The following is a 22,230-nucleotide window of genomic DNA, read 5'->3' on the forward strand; positions in this document are numbered from 1 at the left end:
ATACAGATATCAATCTATGTAACTAAACCCCCATATATCAATATAAATATGCCTATCTACAAATATAACTATAGATATGTAAATGTAACAATACACATGTATAAATGCAACTATGGACATCTACAACTATAACTGCACATCGAAAAATATAAATATATACACCTAAAACTAAAAATAAATTAACTAGACAAATCTCTGTCTATTTAGATAGATAAATGTGACTACATAAATCTATAAAAACAACTACATATATCAATAAATAGAACTATACACATCTATAAATATAATTAGAGACAGAGGAATTCTACCTGCCCAATGGTCACAGGCTCTCCCTCTGTCTCTTCCTGGCACACAGGGCAGCCCTCCTGGACAAGTTGATCACACGGGATCTGGGAAGCAAAGGGAACACCGAGACAATCCTGGCCCTTGTGCAAGTGTCCCTTGAGCACCAATTGTCCTTCTATCAGGGACATTAAAAGATGGCCTGAAAGGCAGACTCTCACTTGGCAATTTGAAGCCTGCTCTATAAAGAACAGGGATCCTTCCAAGTTGTCAAGACGGAACTGTGTCAAGTATTTAAGTATCCTAATAAAGTCTCAGCACCCACAGTGCAAATGGCACCCACGAGAGCTTGAAACTCAGACAGTCCCAGTGACAGAGAGACCACAGTCCTCACTGAAATGGCTGAAGGCTGCTGGGGGCTGAGGTATCAACCAGACTGGGACACCCAGCTTGGTGGCACAACTCCCACAAGGTCAGGTTTATTCCCTGCTCTCTTGCCACAGCAGAGGACTCAGTGCCCAAGCCTCTGGCGAAGCATGGAGGGCAGAGGTCGGGCAGGTTGTGCATGTGCCTTTGAACTAAAGGCACCAGGAAGCACCAACCCTACAGACAAGAACTCAACTCTTCTCGTCTCCCTTCCTGCCAGAGGCAGGCTCAGAGCAGCTGTCTCACACCTCTCTAAACCAACGGGGGCTCTGTCCTTACCAGGCTCCTCGGGCTCTGGGGAACTGTTCTCGCAGCTCTCGGTGCCAGATGAAGTTTCCTCTGCTGCAGCCCGGTTCACAGGCTCCCCTCCTGAAGACTCAGGGGCAACATTCATATTGCCCTTGAAAGAACAATAGAAAAAAAAGAAAACTAAAGATCATTCAGTATTTTGCTGGAATCACATCAAGGATACGGTTACTCTCCTTCTCCATGTAACAACGTTCAAAAGCTTTCAGCCCAGCCTCTTCCATTCCCCTCCAATGGGTTACCTGAGCAGAGGGAGACCTTTCAGGCAGGGATCTCCTGATCTCCCGGATCATTTGCTCGACGGCAAAGCCAAGATCCACTGGTGGCAACTGCTCTTCACCAGGTGCATTCCAGGCTGAGCCGGAGGCCGTCGATGCTGCACAACCTGCACTGCCAGGTGGAGCGCTGGGGGCTGAAGTGCCCGAGGTGGCTGCAAGAATCCAAACACATTGGTCACACTCCACAATGTGGCTCTGGGACACAGATCTCTGTTGCTGCCTTGGATCAACCATCACAGGAAGCAGGCAGGAAAACCAGGCAGAGAATCTTTTGCCTTTCTAGGTGCCCCTTCTAAATAAGCTTGAGAATTTTGGGCCGAGAATGACAGAGCCTTGTGGAAAAATACTCCAAACAGTCACTTTTCAGGACCTTTTGGGGAAAAGCAAGGCTACAAGTCTTTTCCTACCTCGCGGGTCGTAGGCTGGGGGCTGCTGCTCCCTGTGGAGCTGCTGGAAGCTGCAGGGCTGGATCCTGAGCACTTCGCGGTCGATCGGAGGCAGCTGCCCCCCGTAGAGCTGCTGGAAGCGGCTGCGAGGCCCCTCCCGCCCGAGCGGCAGCAGCGGCTCCCCGTAGAAACCGAAGAAGCCGCAGGGCGGGATGCGCAGCAGCTCCCGCTCGGCGGGCGGCGGCCGCTCCCCATAGAGCTCCTGGAAGCGGCTCGGCCCCTCCCGCCGGGCCGGCACCGGCCGGTCCCTGTGCAGCAGGTGGAAGCCGCAGGGCGGGCGCCGGGCGAGCAGCGGCCGCTGCCCGGGGGGCGGCTGGAAGCGGCCAGGCCGGGGGCTGCGCAGCTCCCGCCCGTCCGGCAGCGTCCGCTCCCTGTGCAGCAGCAGGAAGCCGCTGGGCGGGCGCCCGGGCGGCAGCGGCGGCCGCTCCCTGGAGAGCGGCTTGAAGCGGCTGCGCCCGTCCCGCCCGTGCGGCAGCGGCCGCGCCCCGGGGAGCTGCTGGGAGCCGCGGGGCGGGCGCCTGCGGCCCTCCCGCCCCGCCGCCGGCCGCTGCCTGTTGGCCGCGCTCCGGCGCCTGATGCGGAGCAGGAGGTCGGGGCGGTCGCGGCGAAAGCAGGGGTTGCCGTAGTGGAGCCAAGCCCCGGCATCGCCCGGCGCAGCTGAGCCAACCCGGCCCGGCACCCTGCGGAAGCCGTAGCGGTAGAGCTGGCGCACGAAGCTGCGGAACTGCGTGGCCCTGAAGGTGTGCGGGGCCGGGCCCCGGGCGTCGCCCGGGCTGAGCAGCTCCCGCTCGAAGAGGGAGCGGTCGATGAGCAGCCCCCGGGCCCGGCTGTCCCAGCGCACGGAGCGGACGCGGGGGCTGTTCGCCAGGCGCCACAGCTTGGCGGGGAAGGCGCTGGCTCTGAGCCCGGCGGGCAGCGGCAGCTCCGCCATGGCGCCGCTCGCCGGCTGTCGCCACAACGGCCCCGGCGCAACGGCCGCGTGGGGATACCATAGGGACAGAGCCAACGCGGGGATTTGGAGCCTGGGGGTGCTGGCACCAAAGTCCTGCTCTTGAGAGGGGTGCAGGGACACAGGGGCTGTCAGAGGACAATGAGAGACAGGGGACATGAGGCCATAATGGGCCAAGCAAGATCCTGCCCAGCGTGGCAGCAAAGACATTTCCTCCCCGTGGCCTTGGCACTCCAGGGCACCCCAAAAAGGGCCGAGGAGTCCTGTGTGTAACCAGGAGGGATGACTGACATCACTGTGGGTCCCGGCATTCCCCAGTCCCTTGCTGGCCATTCAGTGCACACTGGGGCCGCTGGGCATGTGTGGAACATGGGGATGGGGTGCACAAAATTAAAGGGGGACCCCAAAGTGGAAGGAGTGGAAGCCAAAATCGCTGGGTGGAGACCCCCAAAACGGAGGTGTGAGATCCCAAAATGCAGGGAGGAACCCACAATATTGGGGCAACGCCCCAAAAACCCACATGAAGCTGTTCTCTCCCTCCATTGTTTACCAACAAGAGTTCCATCTACCAACTCTAATTTCAGCAAATAATTCCAAGTGTTTTAGCTGAAACTCATTCTGAGCAGACTTTGTAGAAGTGATCACAGACTCAGAGAATGTTCTGTGTTGGAAGGGATCCACCGAGTCCAATTCTGAAGGGAATGGTTGCTGGCAGGGTCAGCACCAAAGACACCCACCCCAGCTTAAGGAAGAAGTGTCATTGACTGTAGGGCAAAGCAGCACAGAAGTACAAAAGGATAAGCTAAGCAATGCACCTGATTATTACTAGAAAAGATTGCCTGTAGGGATTCAGAAAGATACATCACCAGTTACCCTAATACTTGACCATTGTCCTGACACACACGTCAGCTGGGGATGCCCTGTCACACCAAGGGATTGGAGAAGCACTCCCAGTAACTGGGAATGCCTATGTGGTTCGCCCACCCTCAGGCGAGGCCGCCAACTTTACTGTGAGAGGGCCCAGATTTTATACTGTTGAATAAACAAGCTACCACAACTTCTAGTGTGGGAACATCTGGTTTCATCCTCCTCTTGGCCAGGGCTCAGGGAGGAACTAAGGGAGTTTGCTTTGAGCCTACACCTTCAAACAAAGCCAGATAGAGATGTGATAAATGAATATGATTTGTGCCAATAATTGTAACTATATCGATATTTTAGAAAATATTTGTTAAAAAGTAATAGGGGAAAGTGATATGTAATTAGCATCACAAAACAGCTGTTTGCAGATGCTCATAAGATCCAGGATGGAGTACAGAGATATTTTAGCACAAACGGCCTTGGGAAGGACAAAGCTGGGAAAAACTCCAAGAGTGGAATTGACATTGAGACAAATGAAAGTCCAGGCAACTTCTTCTTAGGTAAGAATGGCCTTGAAGACAGTTAAGCTGCCCATATGGCCCTGGGCGCAAGGCTGGTGGCCCCCAGGACATGGGTGCCACCCACGGTGGGGCACAAGGGGAAGGCTGAGGAAGCAGAGCCCAGAGACTGTGTTGGGGAAATAACAACAATTTTTTTTTTTTTTCTAAAAATAAGGAGTTGAAGAGCCTTGATAGTTCTGCTGGCAGGGGGGCCTCTTGCAGGGGTGGGGAGAGTTTGAGGTCTTTCTCTTTAGGGACCGCCGGGGCCACCCAGGCAAGCAGTGCCTGCCTTGGGTGGGACCAGAGGGTCTGAGGCTAGTGCTCTGGACAGATGGATCAGAGGGACCTGCCTCATCCTGGGGCTGGTCCTGCTCTGGGGACACCGGCACAACTGGGGGATGGCTTTGACCCCTGCTGGGGGTGGCCTCCGTTGTGGCAGCTTCCTCTTCTTCCTCTGTGGGGACTTGAGGGCTGCTGGGTAGAGTCCAAGAGCTGGGTCTGGGGCTGTTAGGGCTGGAGGAGTTGGGGTTGTTTGGGCTGGAGAAGCTGGGGGAACTGTGGCTGTTGGGTCTGGAGAGGCTGGGGAGCTGGAGAAGATGGAACTGGAGCTGCTGGAGCAGCTGCTGGCTGCTGGGCTGTCATCCTCATCTGCGGCAGCGTGGGAGTGCAGCAGACTCTGGGCCCCTGAGCTGCAGTGTCTCACAGTGATGTCGATGGTGCCCTGGACCAGTGGCACTGTGTGTTCCTCCAGGAAGCCCTGCAGACTCTGGATCATGTCCTCCTGGTCTGGCCCACATACACAGAGAACATACAGGATGGCACTCTGTGCTCCTTGCCATCCACCACTGCTCCCTTTGGATGGCCTCCATCCTCTGGTTCAGCCAAGTCCGCACAGGGTCCAGAAGTTCCCATCATCGACGGAAAAGTCCTGCCCAGACCTTGGGCAGGACACCGCCGACAGCTCTGGCTGGTGTCTCCTGAAGAGAAGAGGGATGGGCTGGCACAGGGCCATGGGGGTTGTTCTCGTCCTGGCCGCTGGGAGCTCGCTCTGATGAGCTCATGGCTGCTGGCAGCTGCTCAGGGGCTGTGATGACAATCTCTAGAGAGTCACCGGCATCATCAGAAAACCTGACAGTCTCTATTGCTCCTCTGCACAGTGGGCATGATGGATTTGTCTGTGCCCACCACAGGATGCAGCTCCGGCAGAACTGATGGCCACAGGGCAGAGTAGAAGCCACGTCATCCCAGGTGTCCTGGCAGATGGCACAGTTGCCATCTGTCTCTGTGGCCATATTTGGCTGCTGCAGCATGTTGGGGAGGGCTGAGGATCAGGAGCTGCTCTCTGTTGCCGGTGTCACACCCTGCAGGAGAGGGGAGGAAGGAGAAGGACACCCTCCCACCTCCCTAAAGCCCTGTCACCTGCCCACGTCTGACCAGGGGACGTTTCCTGTCAGTGCTGCAGGTACGCTCTGCCCCAGCCAGGCAGGGCTGGGGAAACCCTGCTGGTTGCTCTGGGACTGGCACTGGGACCTGCCAAGAACAGGCACCACTCAGCACCAGAGAAACCTGGCTTGACCCTCCACACCTCGCAGTCAGGCTCGGTAGGAGTTCAGGCCAGAGCCAGACTGGCACCGGCTCTGCCCACGTCTGTATTTAAGCAGCGAGGGGGGACATGTCACAATCCTGCGCTCGGTGATGTCACCCTCCATCAGGAGGCCATGTCCACGCCAGTGCATGTTGATAGGAGAAAGAAGAAAACTTCTGCACTTCCATATTGCTCTGCCTTGGCCACCTGTGTCATGTGTCCATGGCCATGTCTCATCCCTGCTCCTGACACCTTGCCAAGGTTTTCTGTGAGGAGCGGAGTGGTGGGAGCTGCCAGCATGAACGGCCTGTGGCTGGATGATGTCTCCTTCTGTCACTGCCTTTCCGTGGCAGTGCTGGGATTTGGAGAACCTGGGTGCTGGTGGCCAGCCTGGGATGAGAGTGTCCCCCTCCGTGGGACAGGGTTGTGTCCCTGCTTCAGGGAGAAGCAGGAAGGAATGTTTTGCTCCAGCCCCATCCACTCCCGCTGGCACTTGCCCACAGTGCTGGGTCCCTCTCCACTTCCCAAGTTTCTGTGTTTCTGGAGTTCAGTGCCTTTGTGCTCCTTTCCAGAGCCTCAGGAAGGACCTGGAGTTGCTGTCCCAGCAGAGTGGGGTACAAGGGCCAGAGGAACCCTGTCGTGACTCTGGAGAGCCCAGGACCCATCACCGCATGGGCCATGCTGTGCCATCATCCCTTCCTGCCTCTGGCTGTTGTCATCCCTGAGAGTCATCAGCCCAAGCAGTTCTTTCTTCACTTGGAACTAACTGCTCCTGGTTTGAGGCTTGGCTGCTGTGAGGCAAGGATGCTGTGTGCAACCACCATGTGGCTCTGCCTCAGGGTGCAGAGATCTCTCTTCAAACCTGTGCAGATGGAGGATGTCCATTGCCATACTTTGGTGCTTAACAATACACATGGAAAAAGACGGAAGTTTGTTCATCAGGACTTCTTTGTGTTGTTATGGGGAGGGTGTTTCTCCTTGCTTGAGAAAGTGCCTCTTAAAATATGCAGTTATATTCCATTTCATTTGGAATTGGACTTTTAACGGTCTAAATGTGCAGGCAGCAGCTGGAATTTCAGAGTACCAAAATATTCCCTTTTTCCTGGGGTAACTAATGCACCCCAGGAGGTGCATTTCATGCTTTAAGAGGAGTCTTGGCCAAGGTGCTGGTTTGATCTTGAGTTCCTTGCGCATCTGTGGCCCAGAATATCCCCCCATTAACTTGCTGCCATGATCCCATTTCATTTCTTTTTCTCTCCTGTCCCGTGGGCCCTGAAATGATGAAATGACAGAAAGGGTGGGGATGGAAGGGACCTTTAGAGATCACCTAGTCCAAGCCCCCCGCTATGCTCAGGGCCACTCTTCACTAGACCTCTCTCCTCAGACCCTCATCCAACCTGACCCTCAACACTCCCAATGAGGGCACATCCACAACAGCCATGGGCATCCTGTTCCTGGCTTTCCCTCGAGCAGAGGGGCAGAACTCCCTCCCCTGACCTGTTGGACATCCCTCTTTAGACACAGCCACAGAGGGCTTTCAGGGCTGCAAGCACACAGCTCATAGCCAATGTTTCCTTCTCAAGGATCTCCCAGTCCTTCCCCACAGGGCTGCTCTCAATCCATGCATCACCCCTGCTGTTCTGCTAAGTTCTGGAACATGCCTTTCTAAAGAGGAGGCATTTCACACACTGGGAAAAAAGTTGTAGGTCTAAGGAAAGGAGGCTGAGCCAAGGGGTGGCATTGAAATACAGGTGGGGTAGACATTCCTCTTTGATGAGAGGAATGGTTTGCAGGTTTGGGGTGCAAAATGTAACATTTGGGGAAGGAGAAAAAGGCACAGAAATTCAGGCTTTCAGCAGCTGAGAGGTGGCAGTATTAGAACACGCAGCAGCTGGTGAAAGCCATCTCTCTCCTTCAGGTTCTCGCTGTGTGGGAAGGTGCTGGGAGTTGTGGTGGCTGCACTCACCCTTTGCTGGGAGGATGATCTGTACCAGGGGAGAGCAGAAAGCTGCCATGGTGAGCAGAACATGCGCAGAGCATTACAGTTCAGAGAATGATACTGATCCTGAAGTGCAAAAAGCTTGAAAGCATCTCATTCTGTGCAGCACTGTTGTACAAATTTTCTCTTCTAGAACATGCCCCTTTTCGTATTCTGCATATGAATTATCTGTTTTTATTGAATACATGGGGGTTTTTTCTTAAGGTTTTTGGGAGAACTCTCAAGTTTATTTATATTTGCAATTTACATCCAGCATTTATACAGGTTTTTTAAATTGTTCCTTTGTAAATACTTGGGGAACAAATACCCAACCATTTTTTTCCTTTGGGATATTGTGATTAGTATTCTTAGAAAGAAAACTTGCTGAACAACTGTGATAACACAGAGAGCAGGAAAACAGAGATATAAAGGAATGAAGATTGTAAAATTGTGCTGTGGGGAAGAGACCCACAGACAACCACTGTAAACACAGCTGAGAGATTCAGCTTGGAGTAGAGTGGAACACATTCACTGAAGATCTCTGGTGCACAGGAATGCAAAGACTGAGGAGAAAAGGAGAAAGTCATTCAGTCATTTAGACTCCTGGAAGCATTGTTTAGAGATCTAAAAAGCTATTACATTACAAACCTAAAACACCCCCAAATGGATTGATAAGTGTGATGTGCACATCTCTGCTGTTTTCAGAGTCAATGAAACTGACAATTAGGAATGGGAACCCAGATTTATATCTCCATTACTCTAACAACACCTTAGCAAGGCACTTTAGGAGCTGAGCACTAACATTCTCACCCTGCTGTATTTCCTTTACATTTGAATTCCGGCTGGTAGAAGAAGAGATCTGGCTCCAATTGCTCCCCAAGTTAGCTGTTGCACTTTCAGGTTAGGAGTACGTGTAAAATTCAGCTAATCACTCTCTCTATCCATGAATATTCCACTACTGAACTGACATACAGAATCATCCTTTTTCTCTTTGTACCTTCCTAAGTGGTGCCCTAATTAACAGGAGATTTGTGTAAATCACACAGGGAATCACCAAAATTGCTGAAATTGACTCTCAATTTCATTAAAAAGGCTTCTGAGAAAAGGCTTGACAGGATCACTAAACAAACTGAAACTTGGAAGAGAAACATGCATTTTAGCACTGATCAAGAGAAAATAAGAATAAATCCTGTCAAAATTGCAAGTAGGAGATAAGGAGAAAGACAGGAAGCACAGGGAGAAAAAGGCCCTGTCAGATGACCTGTGGAAGGTAACTTTGTGCCCCAGCACTGTTGAGGACGTTCCCTGCCATTGGTGCAAGCAGCTGGAGACATAAATACTGATGGATTTGGGGGCCACAATCTTGGTAGTGCAGTGTCGCCGTAGAGCAGGACGGGAACGAAAATGACTCCAAATCAAAGGCAAAGAGAATGAACTCTGATTTATTTCAAATGCACCACTCTATTTATAGAGAACATCGTGTGGACTAATTTCATTGGTCCTAGAGTAAAAACATCTCACACCATTGGTGTGCAGTGAATGACGCATGGTGGCAGAACCTATCTATAAACAATGTGAACAACAAGAGAGATTAGAGAATTATTTACATTCTCTCCCAACTGTCTCCCAGGCTCTCGCCTGGTTAGAAAACGTTCTCTTTTTCTCTCTGACTGAACTGAGAATATCCACAGAGGACATCGTTTGGGACCAGCTTTTCTTCCAGCGGGGGATGGCGTCAGGTGGGTCCCGTCTGCTTGGCATGGTGGGATCAGAGCTTTGGGGAGATGGCAGCGAGCACAGGAGCATCCTGCTCTGGGCAGCTGCTGAGGGCTGGATGTGCCGTGGCCGGCTGCAGGCTGGGCACATGTCCTGCCCTCCTGCTCTGCTCCCAAAGGCAGCAGGGATGGGCAGCTCTGGGCACAGCTCTGGGCTCAGCCAGCATGGCCTGGGCACCGTGGGCGGCTGGGACAAGGGGACAGGAGCCTTCAGCTGACGGGCGCTTTCTGGTTTCTCTCCTTGCAGCCGGGCTCTGCGGGTGCTGAGGCTGCTCTGGGCTCTGCCAGGGCTCTGCTGGAGCTCAGCACCGGGCCGCAATCAGCCAAAGAAGAAATGGGGTGACCTGCAGCACAGACCTGCTGGAGCATTTCAGCAACACAGCTCAAGTGTGCAGAGTGTACACCTCCCAGGGAAAACATGACACCACCCCAAAATAAACTTGTTCAATAGCTTCTGAAATGAAATCAATCTGGGATGACCCCAAATGACATTTTGCAGCCTGCTCAAGCTGTATCTCAGCCCTTCTCTGAACTGTTCTGTCCCCCACCTGCCTTTTACTTCCCAACTGCTCCCTCTTTTCCCCCAGTGAGTTCCCAGCCCATGGCAGTCCCCACCACACTGTTGCATTCCTTGGTGCCTCTCACCATGAGGAAGGCCAAGCCCCGTGCTTAGGGACTCATCCTGTCACGGGCTGAGGAGCAGCAATGTCTCAGAGGTGCAGTGGGATTTTAGTGTCATTCAGAGCTGCTCTCCAGCCCTCAGCTCTCCTCACTGCTCAGTTCCCACTCCCTTGTCCTCGTCCTTGCAGCAGGATGAGCTCTGTGAATCCCCTTGAGCCTCCCCACTCTTCCCAGCCCACGCACCCACCTCAGTTAGGCTGAAGCTGCAGCTTCTCTGTCTCCTCTGGCACACCAGTCCAGTCCCCTGTGCGGGGAGCCCCAGCCCCAGAGCACAGCACTCAGCAGTGCATTCTGGGCTGGAGCAGCTCCCTCCCAGCCCCAGCCCAGGGACCCCTCCTGCCCCGGGGCTTGGGGCACTGTCAGCACCCGCTGCTCCAGCCACTGCTTCTGCTGGCCCTGACAGCAACACCCAAACTGGGGCTGATCCCGAGGGAGCAGCAGCAGGGCCTGGATCTGATCCCTGACTCTGGGGCAGGGCTGGACAAATGACCCCCCAGCAGCAGCAGCACATGGATCTGACTTTCAGCACGACCCCTGCCACTCTTCCCTCCCGTGTGCAGCAGTGTCACAGCAGCCTGAGGCACCTGGGAGCCCCCAGGGCCAGCAGGGACTTGAGATGGCAGCCCTGGGCTCCTGGATGTTGTGCAAGGAACGGAGCTGGGGATTCCCTGTCCATGGGGAGCTTCCAGATGGAAAAGGCTGCTGCGCCCAGGCAGCTCCAAGGGCAGAGAAAGGAGAGTCTCGACCCCTGGATCTGTGCCAGTCCCACAGTCCTGGGCAGCAGCCACCGAGCCCTGGGGGAGCAGAGGGCACAGCAAGAGGGACAAAAGCAGGCAAGGTCAGAGACTGGAGAGAGCCAGACCTGGGAGCAGGAGCAGCTGCTCCATTGCACTCTTGGAGAAAGCTCCTGGCTGGTTCAAAGCGCTGAAAGGCGTGCAGGGCAGAGAGGAGGCCACAGCAAACACTGCTCCTGTTTCCACAGCCTCCTCTCTTCGTGTCCCAGAAGGAATTGGATGGACTGTGTTCTTCTCCCCGAGTCGTCCGGTTCAGCACGAGCAGCTGAGCACCAGGAGCTGAAGGAGCTGAAGCCTCAGGCCACAAGAGCTGGGCCTGAGGAGACTTTCTGAGCAAATGAATGCTGCTAACATGGACCTGGCTGAATGCAGCAGATGGAATCATGGAATCACAGAATCCTTTCTGTTGGAAAAGACCTCTGAGCTCATCCAGTCCAGCCGGTCACCCAGCAGTGTCGAGCCCAGCACTAAACCACGTCCCTGAAGTGCCAAGGCCTGGACAACAGCCCTGAGTGAGGCCCTGAGCCAAAGGTGGCCTCTGGATGAACCTTCCAACCAAAGGTTATCTTTGTATCTGCTCACTAATGAAATGTGCATGGTCATTAGCACTGTGATAGATGTATCCACTCATTAGTGAAACATGGATTGACCTTTCTGTGTTTAGAAGCCAGACAAGGCCATGAAATCTGACATCTGGCCTTGTCTGGGGCTGAATGGTCCAAGTCGCCTCCCTTGGTTCCTCTTGGGCCCTGGCCAGGCTTTGGGAGGAACCCAGGAGGAGGATGAAACCAGATGTTCCCGCACCAGCAGCGCTGTCAGTTTGTTCATTCAGCACTGTCAGAGCTGGGCCCTCTCCCAGCGATGCTGGAGCCTCACCTGTGGCTGGAGGCACCTGCAGGAATTCCCAGTGTCCAGGAGTGGCTCTGCAGCCCTTGGCTGTGACAGCTTCCCCAGCTGCTGTGTGGATCTGGGGCATGGTAAAGCCTGAGGGTAACTGCTGCTGGATCTTTCTTAATCACTGCTGCAATCTTTGGTGCTGCTGGCTGGGTGCATTGCTGAGCTGCTCCTTTTGTGATTCTTTGCTGCTTTGAGCTACAGTCAATGACACTGAGTCCTTCAGTTGGTGTCTGTGTCTTTGGTGCTGACCCTGCCCACTGGTGAAACAAAACTGGCACAGCCTGGCCAGATCGCAACAAAATGTCACTTTTTAAATGTAAATGTGAGGAATCAGTCCCATCAGAAATTCCCAGATGGGAAGCCCTTCCCTGGAGTTCCCTGGCTCTGGAGTGGGCTGAGGTCAGAGCACTGGTGTCAGCAGTGGGGCACTCTGTTAAAAGAGGCTGAACCCCTGGATGTCTTCAAATGCATCCAAAAATTGCATGTGGAAGAAGGAAAAGAATTGTGGGTTTGGGAATATGTGGGTGAAGTTTGTAAATGGCACATTGGAAACAGCACCAACAGAAGGAAGAATTGCTTTTGGAATGCTCCCACATGGAGGGACAGAGGAAGGTTAAAACTTGAGCTCAGGTTCATTTGTGCAAGTGAAATATAATATAATTATTATTATCACCATTAATAACAGTTATATAAAAATAGAACATGATTATACATTTTTTTTCCGATAGAATTAAAAATTGATAATGTGAAATAAGGCTGACAATGCTAATATGTCACCTTTGGCTGCTCACTGTGACACTGAATACCCTACAGAAAAGGACTGGCCAAGACCCAAATGTCACAATAGAACTTTGTGAATTGTGTATAATGAATAAAGGAGGAAGGGATGACGTGGAAACCCAGGACACCGGGAGGATTTCTCTGTCTGCTCTGGGGTGTCCTGACCCCCAGGGGAGCACTGACTTTGACCCTTATTCATGGAGAAAACTTCCAAAGCCTCAAGGTAAACTAGAAACCACAAAAGTGTGAAATAGATTGTAGAGATTGTAGAGAGGAGTTTAGTATGTCACATGGGTAAGAAATTTAAGCTTTAGGATTTTTAGTATGTTATAGATGGATTCAAGATTGTTATAAATGAATGCTCTAATTTATTAATTAAAGAAAATTTATTAAATTGTCCAAATATAAATTTAGAGAATAACAACGAAAAGCCACTATCAAAAAAGGTCAGTGCCGAGCCCGGGATCGGCGCTGGGTGAGACACAGGTTTGACCACTGCAGCATAGGGTCCCCTATGTTCACCCCGACTGTTCTGTCCAAGTGATTTATAGATGGTTTTCTTGCCTGAGGCAAAGTCTCTTTCTTCTTTTCTGGGCTGCACCTATTCATGTGGAGTTCCTTCACTGTGGCAAGTTGAACAGAACCCGTCTGATCGATCGTGCTCCTGGAGTTCGGTATTCAGATGTATCTCCCTGATGGTTCTGGTTATCTCACTCTCAACTACTTACAGCGTGTTTCTCGTTGGGCGTTCCAAACAGGTACATGTCACTTAGGGCCTGTAAGTGGTGCCATTGTGTTCAGCTGGATAAGATATACAGAAGTTTATTACATACAACAACTTGCAGAGTAAAATCTCGGACACTTTGGCATATATGGGATTTGACACAGAAAAAGGGAATTAGAGAAAGGGAATTGGCTCATAAAATGAGAAAAAGACGAGAATGGAGATGCGTGAGGGAAAGAGAATGAAGAGAGAAACAAAAAGATTAGCATATAGAATAGCAGGGTAAGTTAGTGAACAAATTTTGGAATAGCAACAGCAAACCGTTTTACCAGCTCAAATGTGCAGCTACCAATAAAACAAAAGCAGCCAGCAAAGCAGTTCAGTAATGTTTTACTTTCTAAATGTCCAGAGGGATTCAGCAAATCAGTACAAACATTCTGAAATACCTTGGCTAATGCTGGAGAATAGGAGGGGAACAGAAGCCCCGTGTTTTAAAAATTCTGCACTGGGACATTGAGCAGTCACTGTGGTGGTGAGATGGTTTCTCCTTGAAGCTGATGAGGGACAAAGCAAACCTCCAGCCAGCCACCCTGCTGAGAGCTTGGCAGTAAAGAGCCTGCAGCCAAGTAGGTGCTTTTCATCAGAAGAATTCAAAATAGTGTGCCAATATCCAAACCTGACCACTGATTGGTTTGACCCAACTTCCTGAAAAAATTCACTTCCATGTCAAACCACGACAAATACGTAAAATGTAACATAAGATACTTGAAAAATGATGAATGCCAAATGATCTGAGTATTAGATCTTTCCTCAAAGAGAATCCTTTTTGCTAACATCTACATGCCAGGAGCTGCAGTGTAGCACCAGGGAGACAAAGGAACCCACCAGTGCAGAAAAGCACCCATCTCCGAGCTGGCCACGTCCATTCGTTTGCAAATTAGGTCCTTTTCTCCCTGCTGCCAGCTGCGGGTTTGAAATACTGTGAAGCAACCTACCCGTCCTTGTTGGGGTGCTTAAAAAAACTTACAGAATATTTCTTACCAATATAACATTTTTCATACATCTATTTCTCACAAGCACGAATTATCTAAAATACACATAACAATTCCATGATTCCATCTGCTGCATTCAGCCAGGTCCATGTTAGCAGCATTCATTTGCTCAGAAAGTCTCCTCAGGCCCAGCTCTTGTGGCCTGAGGCTCCAGCTCCTTCAGCTCCTGGTGCTCAGCTGCTCGTGCTGAACCGGACGACTCGGGGAGAAGAACACAGTCCATCCAATTCCTTCTGGGACACGGAGAGGGGAGGCTGTGGAAACAGGAGCAGTGTTTGCTGTGGCCTCCTCTCTGCCCAGCACGCCTTTCAGCGCTTGGAACCAGCCAAGAGCTTTCTCCAAGAGTGCAATGGAGCAGCTGTTCCTGCTGCCGGGTCTGGCTCTCTCCAGTCTCTGACCTTGCCTGCTTTTGTCCCTCTTGCTGTGCCCTCTGCTCCCCCAGGGCTCGGTGGCTGCTGCCCAGGACTGTGGGACTGGCACAGATCCAGGGGTCGAGACCCTCCTTTCTCTGCCCTTGGAGCTGCCTGGGCACAGCTGCCTTTTCCATCTGGAAGCTCCCCATGGACAGGGAATCCCCAGCTCCGTTCCTTGCACAACCTCCAGGAGCCCAGGGCTGCCATCTCAAGTCCCTGCTGGCCCTGGGGGCTCCCAGGTGGGCACAAGTGGGGCAGCAGAGCCAGCAGGGAGCCTGCGAGTCTCTTCCAGCCCTGTCTGCTCAGAGTTTGGGCCTTGGAGCCTCAGGTGGCCTAAGGCAGCTGCTGCTGGTCCCTCTGTGTGCCCCCGTGTCCAGCAGTGCTGCTCCATCAGTCTGTGCCCAGCCACGGGGAAAAGCCTCAGCCCTGCAGGGCCAGGAGCTGCCGGGCTCTGCCTGAGCAGCTCAGCCAGAGGGAAGGGAGCTGCTCCCCACGGGAACCAGGAGCCAAGGGCTGGAGCACCTCGTTCTGGGGCAGAGCCCAAATTCTGTGAGGGAGTAACAGAGTTATTCACGTGCCCTGATGTGTCAGCACTGCAGGTGCTGTGCCTGCAAACACATGGCTCGAGGTGTGCAAAAGAATTCTGCAACTCTTGGCTGGAGCAGGATGTCAGCAGTGCTGAACTCCAGCTTAGTCCAAAGCAAACACTTGACACCTCTGCTCATATCTGCTAGATTTTTTACATCAGGGTATCCAGAGAAAAGCAGAGGAGTAAATATTTTCATTATTTATGAGAAATGTTTCTCATTTTGCTGAACATCTCTTTTTCAGGATGTGTTATCTTCTTAAAGAAAAAGGAAAAGAAAAATGAGAAAAATATGAAAAACAAGAAAAAAATTTGTAGTGAAAATCTTCTGTACCTTTGGATTAAGAGGTAACTGGTCGTTTTAAAAGGAGAACTCATTTGCTTTGTGCATGTTCTGATGGTCTGGATCCATCTTACGGACTGACCTCAGCATCCTTTTTTTAAAGACTGGGTTTTGTTTCCAATATTAAGATTTTTTTTTAAATTGGAGTTGAAGCAATAGGAGGATGAGAGATGGATTGTGCACAACTGTGTCTTGAGGCCAAAAAAAATTGCAATTTGAAACCTGGACGTAAAGTATTGAAAATGAAACTTACAAATCCCAGTGCATTGTGTGACAGCAGCTTTTCCTATAGGATGTGCAGCATCACAAAGACTTCATCAGTGGGGTTGGGAGGGCTTGGAGCTTTGTCCTGTGCCACTCTGGGATGTCATGAACCAGGACTTCACCTGCCACCATCCCAGGTCACCCTCTGCCACCGCAGCTCCTTGGGCCTTGTGTGCCCAAAGCAGACACAAAGTGTTTCTGCTGCTCCCCCTTTGCACAAACCCACAGAGTGCTGGGATTTTTCCAAGGCTCGTGTCTCCATTGGGCCATATTCCCAAAGAACCAGCAGCACATCCTGATGAATACGGCGAGTTACGTGGATGGTTGTCAGCTCCACTTCCTGCCTAGAAATCCTGAAACTGCTTCTAAATGCCGCTCCTTCAGCTCCTGGACACCTTCTCACACAGAGCTGGGGAAAAAAATCCCCTGGCCACCCGGCTAAAAGGTGAGTTATGGCAAAGTTAGAGCCCTGGGGGAAATCTCTCTCCCTCCCTGACGTTTTAATGTATCTGTACATGGGGGTGTGCATGGATGCGTTTTGTATACAAAGGAAGGAGCGTGCAAGCAACGGGACTGACACATTCAGGGCCCATGCTATTCCATACCCATGGGTACAGAGACATTATGGAAACCCTGGCACAGACAGGGCCTTCTGTCCATGGGTACAGAGACATCCAAGAGCCCCTGGCACACACAGAGCCTTCTGTCCATGGGTACAGAGACATCCAAGAGCCCCTGGCACACACAGAGCCTTCTGTCCATGGGTACAGAGACATCCAAGAGCCCCTGGCACACACAGAGCCTTCTGTCCATGGGTACAGAGACATCCAAGAGCCCCTGGCACACACAGGCCTGGCACACACAGGCCTGGCAGCGCAGGTTGATTTCCCCACAGGCTGCAGGAAATGAGAACACAACATTTGCCAACACTGACTGCAAGCCACAGCTCTGGGTGCTCCCCATGAACCTCAGCTCTGGGACCACTGTCTGCCCCAAGCTCCAGGGGCTGCAGTGGGAGCCCGGCTGGGCTCTGCCCTGGGGCCATCCTGCAGGGACAGCTGCAAACAGGGAGCATTCCCTTGCCACAAACAGCTAAGCCAGGGCTGCAGGGCAGCTGCTCCAGCCCGGACTGCACTGCTGAGTGCTGTGCTCTGGGGCTGGGGCTCCCCGCACAGGGGACTGGACTGGTGTGCCACAGGAGACAGAGAAGCTGCAGCTTCAGCCTAACTGAGGTGGGTGCGTGGGCTGGGAAGAGTGGGGAGGCTCAAGGGGATTCACAGAGCTCATCCTGCTTCAAGGACGAGGAAAAGGGAGTGGGAACTCAGCAGTGAGGAGAGCTGAGGGCTGGAGAGCAGCTCTGAATGACACTAAAATCCCACTGGACCTCTGAGACATTGCTGCTCCTCAGCCCGTGACAGGATGAGTCCCTAAGCCTGGGGCTCGGCCTTCCTCGTGGTGAGGGGCACCAAGGAAGGCAACAGTGTGATGGAGACTGCCATGGGCTGGGAACTCACTGGGGGAAAAGAGGGAGCAGTTGGGAAGTAAAAGGCAGGTGGGGGAGAGAACTGTTCAGAGAAAGACTGAGCTACAGCTTGAGCAAGCTGCAAAATGTCATTTGGGGTCATCCCAGATTGATTTCATTTCAGAAGCTATTGAACAAGTTTATTTTGGGGTGGTGTCATGTTTTCCCTGGGAGGTGTACACTCTGCACACTTGAGCTGTGTTGCTGAAATGCTCCAGCAAGTCTGTGCTGCAGGTCACCCCATTTCTTCTTTGGCTGATTGCGGCCCGGTGCTGAGCTCCAGCAGAGCCCTGGCAGAGCCCAGAGCAGCCTCAGCACCCGCAGAGCCCGGCTGCAAGGAGAGAAACCAGAAAGTGCCCGTCAGCTGAAGGCTCCTGTCCCCTTGTCCCAGCCGCCCGCGGTGCCCAGGCCATGCTGGCTGAGCCCAGAGCTGTGCCCAGAGCTGCCCATCCCTGCTGCCTTTGGGAGTAGAGCAGGAGGGCAGGACATGTGCCCAGCCTGCAGCCAGCCACGGCACATCCAGCCCTCAGCAGCTGCCCAGAGCAGGATGCTCCTGTGCTCGCTGCCATCTCCCCAAAGCTCTGATCCCACCATGCCAAGCAGACGGGACCCACCTGACGCCATCCCCCGCTGGAAGAAAAGCTGGTCCCAGACGATGTCCTCATCCTTCTCCAAGGGCACGGCCCATCCACACCACAGCTTCTCCCAAGCACTTCCCCATCCAGACTGGACCCAGCTAGAACGCTTCCTCTAGAAAAACACACAACAAATTATTGAAAATAGATTACAGACAAAAAGGGGAAGAAGAAAAAAGGTCAAAAATCATATTACTGTCAGGGACTCGAGGAAGGCCCAACCCCTGCATGCCAGGTAAAAACCCACCCACAGGTGAGGGAAGCCCAGGCTCTCTCCCTTCCCCCCTGCACTGCCCCCCAAAATAACGGTGACCCCAAAGCAAACAGGGGCAGTGGAGCAGCCCAAGCCCTTCCTTGCCTGCAGAGCAAAGCAGCCCCTGCACAGGTTCTGGAGTCCCACCTCTGCTCCCACCATGGGGGTTTGTTTGTGTCGGGATGGCTGCCCCAGCCCCAGCCCCAGCCCGGGGCACGGTGGGTGCTGGGGGCTGTTGGCAGGGCCAGGAGCCCACTCCCATTTCATCACCACCCCAGCCCATCCCCCCAGCCCTGCCAAAAGCAGCCTGGCAGCCGACTGAAGGATCAGCTGCATCCGCCCCAGCAAAGGGGGAACCTTTGGTTCCTGGCCAGGCTGTGCAATGCCCAAATCTGGGAGCATCCCCCTGCGTGTGGACTCACCTGCAAATTTCCTGTGGAGCCTGGCTTTGGAGAAGGTGCCAGAATCGAAGTCCATCATCCTCAGCTGCCGGTGGCCAGGTGGAGGAAGAGGTTGTCATCCTTGATGTCGTCCTCGCTGTCCCCAGCAGCAGCAGCCCCACCTGGTACAGCTTCTCCAGGGGCTCCTTCTCCTTCCTTGGAGGTGAGCCCAGGCTGTCAGGGTTCTGCCCAGGGCCCAGAGCTGTCAGGGAACCAGGACAAGCAAAACCAGCTCAGATGGCGGCCACCAGTGCTGGGCAGAGCAGCTCAGCTCCAGCACAACGGCTGCGTGTCCCCATCTGATGACCCCTGGGCAGTGACACAGGCAGGACAAAATGTCTGGATTCCTTTGCTTCTGATTGCCAAGGCATGTGTGGAGCTGCAACTTACCAGGGCCTTGCATCAAAGTGTGCCTGTGGCTCTCTCCCTTCTTCTAGGGCAGATGAATATCCTGCAGCCAGGGATCACATAACAGCTCTTCTAACGAGGGCCTGTCCGAGTGCAGCATGGATAAACACCGCCTGATCACATCTTGGCACTCTGGGCAGAGAAACCAGAACCCGCCGGTCAGCTGGAGAAGGCTCCTGTTGGCTTTGCCCCACTATTCCCGTGTCCAGGCCATGCTGGATGTGCTCAGAGCTGGGCCTAAACTTCCCCATCAATTCCCTGTTTTGGAGGAGAGCAGGAGAGCAGGACATGTGCCACCTCCTCAGCAGCTGCCAGGGCGGGATGCTCACGAGCTGCTGCTGTCTCCCAGCACTGCCATTGCCCCCGTGGCCAGAGATGAGGATCCACCTTGAGAGAGCCGTCGTGGCAGCGAGAGCTGATGGTCCCAGCTGATGTTCTGGCTCCTCCTGAAAGGGTGCTCCCCGCAGACCATCTGGTGCAGCAGGATGCCCAGGGACCAGATGGTAGCTGGCTTGCCGTAGTAAAATCCAAAGTGGATCCATTCCGGGGGGCTGTATGACGGTGTTCCTGTGGAATACAGATGGGGTTCATCAGGGGGATGCTGCTGCTCCCAGAGCCTGGCCCCAGCATCCCTGGGCGTGTGGGGGCTGCCCCAGTGGCACACGGGGTGACCGCTGCCCTCTTGCCAGCACCTGGGACTTGTGTACAGACTCGGGGTTGGAAAAGAAGCCACTGGGGTTGGAAGAGGGCAGCAGAAGTCCTGGCAAGGCCCGACCATGAGGAGGAAAAACCCACCCAGTGCTTGGGAAAACCATGCCTTCATCCTCCCTGCCTGCACTGCCCAAAAAACATCATGAATCCAAAACAAACCAGGTGAGTGGAGCAGTCCAAGCCCTTTGTCACCTGCACACCAAACCAGCTGGGACACAGGTTACGGCCCCCCTCTCTGCTACCCCCACCCACCCGTGTTTTTGTTGGGCTGGCTGCCCCAGACCCAGCCTCAGTCCTGCCCAGAGTGGTGGGCAAAGGCTGCCAGCAGGGCTTGAAGCTGGCTCCCCACCCAGCCCGGCTCAAACGCAACTCAGCTGAAATCTCAGTGCCATGAAGGGCAGCAAAAGGGAGAATCCCCACTGCCACACCCAGCTTGGGCTGTGAGATGTTGGGCCATGAGATGCCAGGACCGAGAGCACACCCCTGTGTGGGCTCACCTGCAAAGCGAGTGTAGGCTGTGTCTTGCAGGTAGGTGCCACAGCCAAAGTCGATCAATTTGGCCTGCCTGGTGGCCAGGTCAACCAGGATGTTCCCTGGTTTGATGTCCCTGTGCAGGACTCCACAGCTGGTGCAGTGCTGCACGGCCTCCAGCACCTGGCGGAACAGATCCTGCGCCACCTCCTCGGACAGGAACCCCCGTGCCCGAATGAAATGATGCAGGTCCTGAGACCGCTTTGGGCGTTCCAGCACGATCAAGATGTATTTGGGGAGCTCAAGCCACTCCAGCAGCTGGACGACACCGGGGAATCCAGTGGACACCTTGTTCAGCAGCACGATCTCCAGGGGTGCGCTGGTGCCGTTGGGCTGCAGGAGGAACGCAATTCCGTCAGTGGGGCTGATGCCGTGCCGGGGGTCGGGAACCCCTCACCCAGCCCGGGATGCTCTGTGCCCTGCGCTGGCCCCACGCCCGCTCTCCCTCGAGGCGTCCTGGTGGCTCCCACCCTGCCGGGCCTCGGCTCATCCCCGCCCGGCACGGCCCGGCTTCTGCCGCTGGCCCCGCTCACTCACCAGCTCGCCCCAGTGCCGGACGCGGTTCCTTGGCACCCTTTGATGGCCACCTGCAAGCCAAGAGCAGCAGCGGGCTGAGCTCGCCGCCCGCCATGCCCAGCCTCAGCCCAAGCCCCAGCCCCAGCTCCAGCCCCCATCCTCCCCCCTCCTCCTCCTCCCCCCCTCTCCCCCTCTCCCTTCTCCTTTTCCTTCTATCCCTCCTCCTCCCCCTCCTCTCCCTCCTCCTCCCCCTCTTCTCCCTCTCCCTCCTCCTCCTCCGCCCGCTGCCGGCCCCGCCGCTCACCGGGGCGCCGTCCGAGAGCCGCGTGGCCGCGAAGACGCTGCCGAAGCCGCCGCTGCCCAGCAGCGATCCCAGCCGGTACCCCGCTCCTGCAGGCCCCTGCTGCGCCTTCCCTGCGGGCGGGACGCGGCTGTCAGCGCTCGGCCCGGGGCCAGGAGCGGCCCCCGAGCGCCTCCCGACCGCCCCGGGGCCGGCCCTCCCCAGGCGTTCGCTCCCGGCAACGGGACAGCGGCGGCTCGGGGGCGGCGGCCGCGCTGCCGAGCGGCGGAGCTCGGGCCGGGGAAGCCGCAGCGGAGGGCGGCGGCAGCGGCCCGCGGCCGCGTGTGTCCTCCGCGGGGCCCGGGAGGAGCCGGGGCCGGGGCCAGGCTCGGGCCAGGCGGAGCCAGAGGGAGGCGATGCCGCCCACAGCCCCAGGCACCGATGCCCGCCCAGAAGCGCCACCCGCCAGCACGGCCAGAGCCGGGCGGAGGCGAGACCCCGGCGGGACGGCCGGGGGCGGGGATGGGGCAGCCCCCGCCCGGAGCAGGGGGCGGGCCGGGGGCATGGCCCGGCCGGGAATGGGGAGAGAGAGAGACTGGGAGAGGAGGGGACAGCGGGAAAGGGAGAGCGGGAGACGGTGCGGGACAGCGGGAGACGGAGAGGAGAATCAAGGGGGAGTCTCTGCTTTGGCTGCTGCTGCTGCTGCTGCTGCCGCCGCCGCTGCTGCTGCTGCTGCAACTGAAGCTCCGGGGCCGTTTGTCCCCGTGTCCGTTTGTCCGTTGCCCGCTCACCCCCCACGCCCAGCCCCCCGCTCCCCCGGGGGCAGACCCTGAGCCTGTCCAAACACGGGAACTTTGCCGCGTTCAGCCCAGACCCAGAGTCTTGACTCCTGCATGGGGGCAGAGGTATCTCCTCGGTCGCTGCTGTGCATTGTCCCCGCTGAGGATCAAACCCTAT

The 22,230-nt window shown here is 54.8% G+C and overlaps 1 long non-coding RNA gene across 1 annotated transcript in view; it reads right to left on the reverse strand.

Annotated features, from left to right (window-relative positions):
- Nucleotides 1-18,255, reverse strand: part of LOC137466618 (uncharacterized) — a 56,810-nt gene extending 38,555 nt beyond the window's left edge. The window contains exons 1-2 of the long non-coding RNA XR_010995244.1: nucleotides 18,114-18,255; nucleotides 16,945-17,830 (exon numbers count right to left, since the gene is read on the reverse strand). This is a non-coding gene — a long non-coding RNA (uncharacterized lncRNA). The remainder of the gene's footprint in view (nucleotides 1-16,944; nucleotides 17,831-18,113) is intronic.
- Nucleotides 18,256-22,230: the final 3,975 nt, after the last annotated feature.

Source organism: Anomalospiza imberbis, unplaced genomic scaffold, assembly GCF_031753505.1.
Source record: "Anomalospiza imberbis isolate Cuckoo-Finch-1a 21T00152 unplaced genomic scaffold, ASM3175350v1 scaffold_334, whole genome shotgun sequence".
In the NCBI taxonomy this organism is placed as follows: domain Eukaryota; kingdom Metazoa; phylum Chordata; class Aves; order Passeriformes; family Viduidae; genus Anomalospiza; species Anomalospiza imberbis.